Raw genomic sequence first — 10,060 nt, 5'->3', positions numbered from 1 at the left:
GACTAATTTTGTTAACATAACATCCTCTAGTTCAATTTTCTTGCAAATGTCAGAATTTGAATGATTTACTTTTATTCTTCTTAATGGCTGAATAAAGTTCCATTGTGTAAATGTACAAGTAGAAGGAATAATTTGAAATAAGCTCATGAAAAGTTATCTACTACTAGGTTAGAAAAGTTAACCTATATGAAATTAATCCATAGAGCCTATGAATATTCTTAATGGGAAATGATGACTTGGGTGGCTCCTCAGCGGGCGGCAGCGGTGGTTCCTCCCGGCCCTGTTAATGTCTGGGCCAGGCCCTGGGAGGGTGGCAGGCTAGAGCCCAGCCACAGCGCTGGGGTTGCGGAGGGAGGGGACGGGGTGGGGCCCAGCCATGTCGGAGGTGGCCCGGAGTCTGCTGTAGCGCTGGGGCCCCAGTTTTAGGAGAGGCGCCGACTTCCACTCTTGGGGCCAGCTGGTGGAGGCGATAGATGAGTATCAGATATTAGCAAGACATCTACAAAAAGAGGCCCAAGCTCAACATAATAATTCTGAATTCACAGAAGAACAAAAGAAAACCATTGGCAAAATTGCAACATGCTTAGAGTTGCGAAGCGCAGCTTTACAGTCCACACAGTCCCAGGAAGAATTTAAACTGGAGGACCTGAAGAAACTAGAGCCAATCCTAAAGAATATTCTTACATATAATAAAGAATTCCCATTTGATGTTCAGCCTGTCCCATTAAGAAGGATTTTAGCACCTGGTGAAGAAGAGAATTTGGAATTTGAAGAAGATGAAGAAGAGGGTGGTGCTGGAGCAGGATCTCCTGATTCTTTCCCTGCTAGAATTCCTGGTACTTTATTACCAAGGTTACCATCAGAACCAGGAATGACGTTACTCACTTCAGAATAGAGAAAATTGGTCTGAAAGACGCTGGGAAATGCATCGATCCCTATATTCAGATCCTTAGTGTAAAGGATCTGAATGACATAGACTTGACTTCTGTGCAAGATACTCCTGTGGCTTCAAGAAAGGAAGATAACATATGTTCATTTTAACGTGGACATTGAGCTCCAGAAACATGTTGAAAAGTTAACCAAAGGTGCAGCTATCTTCTTTGAATTCAAACACTACAAGCCTAAAAAAAGGTTTACCAGCACCAAGTGTTTTGCTTTCATGGAGATGGATGAAATTAAACCTGGGTCAAATGTAATAGAACTACACAAGAAACCCACCGACTTTAAAAGAAAGAAATTGCAATTATTGACCAAGAAACCGCTTTATCTTCATTTACATCAGACTTTGCACAAGGTATGAACCTCACATGAGTAACCTAGAACTTCTGTGAATGTTACATGGAGTGGAAACCATCCTAGCTCTGTGAGGCATATTCACCCCTCAGCAGGTGGCAAGTGAGCCTTATTCCATGCCAGTAGGCCAGTGCAAAGCTGTTCCACAGAGCTCAGAGAGTTCAGCACATCATGGATGTTTTAAGACTTCTTTGAATACAGGTTTATTGTAGATTTTGAACTTTTTAACTTTTCTATTGATTGTGCAATTAATAGTCTATTTTCTAATTTACCACTACTCCTATCTTGCTTCCTGGAACAACATTGTTGTGGCAGATGTGCTCATCTTCAAACTTAATGCAGCAATAAGAATCTGCTAGAGTTTACACACCTGCTCACTTCTGCTCCAAAATACTGTTTTAGTTTGAGTGACCTTCAAACTCTGGGTTTAGGTGGATAGGTCATTATTAAATTGCTTTGAAGGGAACTGGACAAGATATGTTGCCTGAGAAGGTATGTCTAGAGGTTAAAAGGGTGCTCCTCAGAGGTGGCCTAAATTCACCCCGATCTGATAGTTCTGCTTAGAAATAGTGTGCCTTGGCCAGATAAGTACCACATAGGAGAGTGTTCCCCAGGTTGTTTCCAGATGACCAGATTGTTTTTCTGAAAGTGAGCATATTTTTGTCACGTTGATTAGCTGTTCTTCTACATCATTGTTATCCTGTATGATAATGATTCTAGGGTTTACATTGGAACCATATCAGAATAATTAAACCTTTTTAGATATCTAAAAAATCATTCAGTCAGATGCTAATGAGATACTTCAGGAATAACTGCTGTTTTCTGACAACTGATTGTGAAACCTTAAAAACTGCATACCTCTTATAGTGATGATGAGTATGCAAAATCTGGAAAGATATTCTATTTTTTAATATAGGTAGATAGGATTGTCATTTATTTCCTATTTAGATATATTGACATTCATTCTATGAAAATATGCAGGTCATCAGCCTATTATAATTTGATTACTTATATTACTTTTGACTTAATAATGAGGCATAAATTAAACTTTCATAGTACATACAAGATAAATATTTGATACACAGAACAGTAAGATTTGTGAGGGGCTTTTTCCGAGTTAGATATAAAGCCCACATATTTTAATATTCACTATTTTAAATGAACAGTGCATGAGGGGAATGCAGTGTCAGTACTTGTCCTATGTTTAAACTAGTGTAGTAACCCTAGTCATACCATTCAATATGTTTGCTTTTAAAAATAGGTAACCACAATTGTTTTAGCCCTTGCACTTCAAGAAATCTAGTCTTTACTTTCAGTTGTCTATTAGGTCAACTCTGTTTACTAGATGAATGTTAATAAAAACTATATGAGCCTGAAAAAAAAAAAGAAATGATGAAAGCGTTTCTTTTTCATATTGACTGCAAATTATTCAATGAACTGAAAAACAATATGATCACCCAAATATAAGTCAGATAAATGGAGGTAGATTATTTCTGAGAATAAAACGATGAGGCTAAGTCAACTAGAACATAAGAAAATCAATTGATAGTGATGTGTGTTAGAACTGCTCGGGAATTCTGTTTTGTTTTTCCAATAATCAGGATGGAACCCAGGGATATTTTACCTCTAACACCCCCAGCCTATTTTTTATTCTTTATTTGGAAACGGGGTCTCACTGAGTTGCAAAGTGCTTAAGTAGGTGAGGCTGTTCATAAACCTGGAGCTCCTTGTCTCCACTGCCTAAATGCTGGTATTACAATCATGCACCACCATGCTCAGCTTGCTTGAAGATTTTAAATGAATACAGTCTCACTGTGTGTTTGTAGACAAAAGTTTAAATGACACCATGAGACCATTAACATGTTTGTGTGTATACATAGTTTAATTTTCACCCCTATGTAATTACTTGGATACATATTTGGAGTAAAAGAACACCTGGATGTGTGTTTACGTAAATATAAAGAAAGAAAGAAGTGAAATGAGTTCAGTCTGTGGTAGTGGAGTGATAATAATGATGAACTAGAGATGGTTTAACAGGTGTGTGATAAATGCAGTCCACGGTATTCTTTACTCTCTGAGGCCCCACACAAAACCTCTGCTGTTACCACCTTAAAATTTTTAGTATTTTTATCTTTAAACCTATGTAAATGAAGTTTAGTGGACCAATGAAGTATGCATATAAGGGAAACAAAATTATTTGGGACCTTTTCAAAGTGCCTTAATTTGTTATTTTCATATGTCATAGAAATTCTAGGCAATGTTCTCAACACAATTAACTTGTACTTTCTTAAACTCTTGTTTGCATTATGAATCGTCTGCAAGTCTCTATGTTTTCTTATTAGCACATTTTTATAGAACAAACAGGGTCAGTAATATCCCTTTAAGGTCATATTATCTGTTGGAATGGGGACTTGATTTAAATGTGAAAAGAGAGACTATCAACCCTCATCTGTAATCCCTGTACTTGGGAGGCTGAGAGGAAGAGCACAGGTTCCCAGCAGCTCCCTCAACTTATCAAGGCCCTCTGAAACTTAATAAGATGCTGTATCAAAATAATAAAAATAAAATATGGCTCGGAGTGTAGCTTAAAAGTAGAATGTCTATGGGTGTAATCCCTAATAACATACACGCACACACACATACAAATAAAGTAAGTGTGAAAAGAAGATACATGCAATCTATGATATATCAGTGAATGAACTCAATTATGTTTTGTTTTGTTTTACTCAGGTTACTTCCCTGTATTATTCAGCCATTTACAATGAAACTATGAGGTATAAGAAAAGAGAAAGGTAGATTAACCCTTAGTTCCTTTTTCTTTTAGTATTTTTATTATTTATCATTAAAAACAATGAAGTGAGTATTGATAGAAAATACATGTATCAAAAGTTTAGAACTTTTCTTGTGGAAAGAATTTTAAATGTTTTGAAAATAATAAATATGTGAGGCATGAAATACCGATGATTCAGCATGTGAGTTAAATGCTCATATTTTTGCTTAAAACTGTCAGCAAAAAATAATGAAGAATAATAAAATTCTTGATAGTATTTTCCTTACTCAGAATAACAATTATTTCTACTACATTTAATAAGTAGTAAAACATTTTTAAAGGAAAAAGCTTTATAATGTTAGTTACATGTAATTGCATGTTTCTGGCTTTTTGAAAAAGGCATCCAGAATTTTATTCTATCCCAGTCTCATAAATTACATAGCCTTTATATAACAGAAATTACATAAAATATGGCTTTTATGTAACAAAAGTGGAAGAAAAGATGTTTAGAAGGTAGACGTAGGTCATGTTAAGTGTACAATGTAGGTAAAGTCAATAGAATATGAATAAGTGTCTGCTGGATGAAAGTGGGCATCTTGAATTTGGAGGTCAGAGTGTGTAGAATACTTAGTCATGACAAAGTTCAGAATGCAGCCATAGCAGTGGTTGCTGATAGTGTTGATATGACTGAATCAGAATGACATGATCAAACAGGTGCATGGAGTTAAACTAAACACAGTCCCCCTAGGCCTCACTTATATTTCATATTTTCTGTCACCCAGTACTCCCATTAAAGTGGATTTCCTCTGTGCCTGTTTGAGTTATGTAAGACTTATAGAATTTTAACTTGTTCACTTTCCATTTTTCTATATTATTACTATTGCTGGAAAATTTTCAACTTTCAAACACTTGTGTTTTATTTTACAGATGGTTGTATCATACTGTTTGGCTTCTTTTAGAGATTGAATATTTCTTTGTATTAGATATTCTTATGTGCCCTCCATTTAGACTAATTTTCTATACTTACTAACATCTTATGGAGAAATTTTTAAAATTTGCATAGATGTTTTTAAAATTTGCATAGATGTTTACTTGAGTCATTACTTGGCAATATTTGATTTCATGGAATTTAAAAATTCATTTTTTATTGAATCATGTTCTGACAGATTTTCTTGTGTAAAAGTTCCCTTTATATTGCTAATTGTTTCCTTTAGGGAAGAAATTATAGAATTTTATCTTCTCAAATTTAAAGATTTTGTGCACATTCAGTGTCATTGCATTAATTTATAATTATATGCTCAGTTCATGTAACATTTGCTTCATGACATTTGGCAGTGTTTCTAAGTCAATATGTTTAGAAGAAGCAAGAGTTATAAGGATGTTTTGAGGTGGCTAAAGTTTCCAATAATATTTTTTGGCCAAACTATCTTATTTGTGTTTATCTAAGAAGATTGTCTTTATTCTAATTGCCAAAGAACATTTCTTTCAAAATAGTTTTTTTATATACTTTTATTGGTGCATTGTAATTATACATCAGAGTGAGGTTCAAAGTTATACCAACAAGCATTCACACAGGTCTTGGTGTGGTTTTCTTTGGGTCCCAACTCACTACTTACTCCTCTCTGTACATACTAGTAATATTGGTAGAGATCCTTTCATAAATGGACAAAACAAAATTTTTAAAAGATGTTATTTTTTGTTTTTTGATTTTTGGCTACCTTTTTGTGCTTCTCCGAGACAAACATTTTCCTTTCTGTTTGGCCATTATGTGAAATTTATGGATATGTTCTTTATCTTACTCCTTTCTGCCTGTGGACTCTTCTGAGAGAAGCATGGCTAAAGCCTCAATTTACAGTGCCATAAAGTCTAAAAGCAGTCTTCTACACCTCTGAACAGCAATGGAATCTCTTCATGGGTAGGCTGAGCTTTGATATAACTGATGAGAGTCTGAGAAGACATTTTGAGAAACAAGGAATACTCCAAGGACTCTGTGGTAATGAGAAATCTAAACACCATGTCCACCAAAGGGTTCGGGTTTGTCAGTTCATCATGGAGGCAATGGGTGCAATATTGAATGGAGGACTGCATAAAGTGGGTGAAAGAGCTGTGGACCCAAAAATCTGGCTCAAAACAAGGTTCTTGAAGATCAGGAGACCGTTTAGCTGTGACAAAGATTGGTGGCATTAAAGAAGATATTGAAGATCATCACTTAGAGATGACTTTGAAAAGTCTGAAATATTAAAGTGATCATAATAGTGACTGACCAAGGCAGTGGATGAAAGATAAAAGAGAGACTTTACTTTTGTAACCTCTGATGACCATGACTTTCTGGATCAAACTATCATTCAGAAATACCATCCTGTGAATGGCTACTGCTATGAAGTGAGGAAAGCCCTGTCAAAGAAAGAGATGGCTTGTGCTTCCTCTAGTCAAAGTAGTTGAAGTGTTTCCAAAAATTTTGGTGGTGGTATCAGAGGTAGTTTTGATGCCAGTTACAATTTTAGGCATGTAGGAAATATTAGTGGTGCTGGTGATTTTAATGGCATCAGTGGTAGTGGTAGATAAGGTGGCAGTGGTGATGGCTACAATTTATTTTGTAATTATGGAATAGATTTTGGAACTGGTAGAAACTACACTACCTTTGGCAATTATAGCAGTCAATCTTCATATTTTTGACCTTGAAAAGAGGAAATTTGACAGCAGAATCTTAGGCCCTTCTTACGGTAGAGGCCAACACTTTGCCAAACCAGGAAATGAAGATTGCTATGGCAGTTCCAGCACCATCAGAAGCTATGACAGTGGCAGGTTTCAATTACTGTCAGGGAACCAGGCTTAGCAAGAAAGAAGAGACTGAAAAGTGACAGAGAGGCTTCAAGGTCCAACAGATTTGTGAACTCATCCAAGCTTAGTGGAGGCAGGGCCTTGTTGCTACAAAGAAGACATAGTTAAACAACACACATATATATGGACACAAAACTTTGAGGACTATATTTGTAACTAGTTGTATAACAGGTTATTTTAGTTTCTGTTCTGTGGAAGAAAGCATTCCAACAAAGGGTTTTGATATAAACATTTTTTACACCCATGCTGTTGACTGCTAAAGGTAATAGTCTGATCATGATGTTGAACAAATATGTCTTTTAAAAAATGTGTTTCTTAAAGTTAGTTTATTCTGAAGCCATCTTCTCTAGCAGTGTGAAGTTAGACTTCATTTAAGATGATGCTAGGTTTCATTAAAATTTATTTATAATTTCTTGGGTAGAAAAGCAGCTGTCTCCATAAAACTTGTTGTAATTGAACTGATAGTTACTGTTGAGACCCGGATTTCACTATTAAAAGGATCATCCAAGAATTCACAGAAATACTTGGCTATAAAAATGGTTCTTGGCATATCCTATGCAATATTTATACTGAATTATGTTACCAAATACATGATGGAAATAGAGCCTGTACTTAATTTATTATCTTGCATAATCAATATGTGATTTAATTCTCTTGAATGGAAAGTAAATAAGTCAATAATTTAATTGAAATTAAAATATTTTTCTCAGTTTCACTTCTCTCTCAAAAAAGAAAAAAAATTATGTTTATGGACTTCATTGTCAATGTATTGACTCTGACTAAATTTTAGTTGACTAAATTTAATAGCTTACTTAAAAACAAAAGTCTAAGTTGGCAAGTTTGTAATCCCAGCATTCAGGAGACTGAGACAGGAGACTAGCCTCAACTACTTAGTGAGGTCCTTTCAACTCAGTGAAACCCTGTTTCAAAATGAATAATAAAAAAAATAGGTCTGGGGTGTAGCTCGGAGGTAGAATGCCCCTGGGTTCTATCCCCAATACCAAAAGTAAAATAAAATTTAAAAAGAGACTAAAAAATTGTTGGGGTAGTAGTCATCTTCTCGCTCTTAGTAACCTAGTGAGACTCTGCATCATCATCATCATCATCATGGGCTGAGGTAACTTACAGGTAGGCTCCTGGGTCCAATCTCAGACCCAACAATAAATATTATTATGTTATGATCATGCAAATAATATATGAATAAATTATTTTATTATTTTAAATCAACTTCTATAATAATCCTGTGGCAATGTAATTTTGACTTGAGGAATTTTATTCATAATTATTTTGATATAAATACAATTAAAATAAAGCAAAGGGTTGCTGCATGCAATATCTCATTTAACAGTCATATGTGAAGAACCTACAATAAAATGTCTATTTTAAAGGTATAGAAAATATGAGAAAGATTCATTAGCTGATCTAATTCTAAAATATATAATTCAGCAATGTTTCTAACTTTTTTTTTTTTTTTTGGTGGTACTGGGGTTCCTGGAAATCCTTCTCCGGGCTACACTCCCAGACCTATTTTATAGTTTTATTTGGAAACAGGGTCTCCTCAGCCAGCGTGCGCGGCTGGCTTCGAACCAGCGCGATCTTCCTGTCTCTGCCTCCCAAGCTCAGGGATTACAAGCATGTGCCACCACACCTGGCTAATTTTAAAGTTGAACACAAATCACTATGCTTTATAACTGATCAAGGAAAAATATTTAGAAATTATTTAGTACCTCTTATCTTTATATATTTACCTATATTTTTGTATATAAAAGAAAGATGTTAATTATATTTAAAACAAAACTAAGGACATTTAATATTTGGTATCATAATAGCAAAATGTTTTCTTATACTTATCCAAAATGTTTACTTTATTCCTCTCTAAAATTGAGATCTTTAGTTTCCTTTTCTTTCTAAATCTAAGAAATTTATTTTAATAGATTTAAATCTGTGATCAACAATGGCAATTTCAATATCATGAATGGGAAAGGGGAGGAAGTGAGGTGAGACCCAGAGAAACACATTAAGCCCTGTGTTCTTGTATGTTTCTATCACCTTGAACTTCATTATAATGTATAACTACAATGCATCGACATAATTATATTGAAATCTGTTTATCTGGAATTAAGTTATTATAAGGATTTTACATTCTATATTACTAGATAAGACCAAACTATGATGTTTCAAGGACATGGAATTAATTCTCAATATGTCATAAAGATTAATTAATCACCTCAAGTATCATAGATAGCATTGTATACTTGAAGACAGTATAATAAACATTGTCAGTATATTATTTATAAATAAATTCAATATTTTCATACCTATCCTGATAAATTAATTCTTAAACTGAGCAGAAAACTTGATGTAAACCATATTTGTGTATGTTCTATTATATAGTACAAAGCTGTCATCATGGACTCCAAAAGAAAGATTTGGTCAGTAATAAACATCATACAAGATGGTGGTACCCTCAGATTAAAAGAAAGCTTAAAATTTTCATTGACTAGTTACACCACAGCTGTTGAAATGTCAGAACAGGATGTATTCCTCAAGTCTTTGTGATGATGCTGGTGTATATAAACCTACCGTGCTGCTAATCATGTAAACATCTAACACGAACAATTAAAAGCAAACAGTACAGAACACTTGATAATCAATGACTGTGCTTCAGGTTGATGTGTTTAATGTACTATATTACACTATTTCTCATTTTTTAGAATTAACTTCTACTTTAAAAAAGAAGTAGCTTTACCAAATCCCTAAGGCCTTTCCTCAGGAGGGATTCCAGGAGGCCTTGTTGTCAGGACAGCTCCACATGCATTACTGCCCTTGAAGACCTTCCAGTGAAGGCAGAAAAGAGTAAAATTGTAGACCCTGACCCTGCATAGGCTTAAGCTACTGTTCTTGTTCATGCTTTACTTTTAAAAACAGAAGCATAAAATTAAAAAAAAATAAAGCTTCTAGAATAAAGATATAAAGAAAAATGTTTTTGTCAAATTGCAAAATGTGTTTGGAGTTTTAAGTTAAACGCTATTACAAAAAAGTCACACAGTTAAAAAAAATATAAACTTATAAAGTAAAAAGTGATAGTAAGTTAAGGTTAATTTACTATGGAAGAATGTTTTTGTTCATAAGTTTAGTGCATAGATCTAAGTGTAG

General features: G+C 34.4%; 1 pseudogene across 1 annotated transcript; it reads left to right on the top strand.

Annotated features, from left to right (window-relative positions):
• Positions 1 to 358: 358 nt before the first annotated feature.
• LOC308264109 (axin interactor, dorsalization-associated protein-like) lies at positions 359 to 1,300 on the top strand (annotated as a pseudogene). The gene has a single exon. The product of its transcript is annotated as an axin interactor, dorsalization-associated protein-like (transcript).
• The last annotated feature ends 8,760 nt before the right edge of the window (positions 1,301 to 10,060 follow it).

This window comes from Muscardinus avellanarius (genome assembly GCF_963383645.1).
Source record: "Muscardinus avellanarius genome assembly, chromosome: 6".
Taxonomy (NCBI): Eukaryota; Metazoa; Chordata; class Mammalia; order Rodentia; family Gliridae; genus Muscardinus; species Muscardinus avellanarius.
The sequence above is the reverse complement of the archived record's forward strand: the minus strand, read 5'-3'. Positions and strand labels throughout refer to the sequence as shown.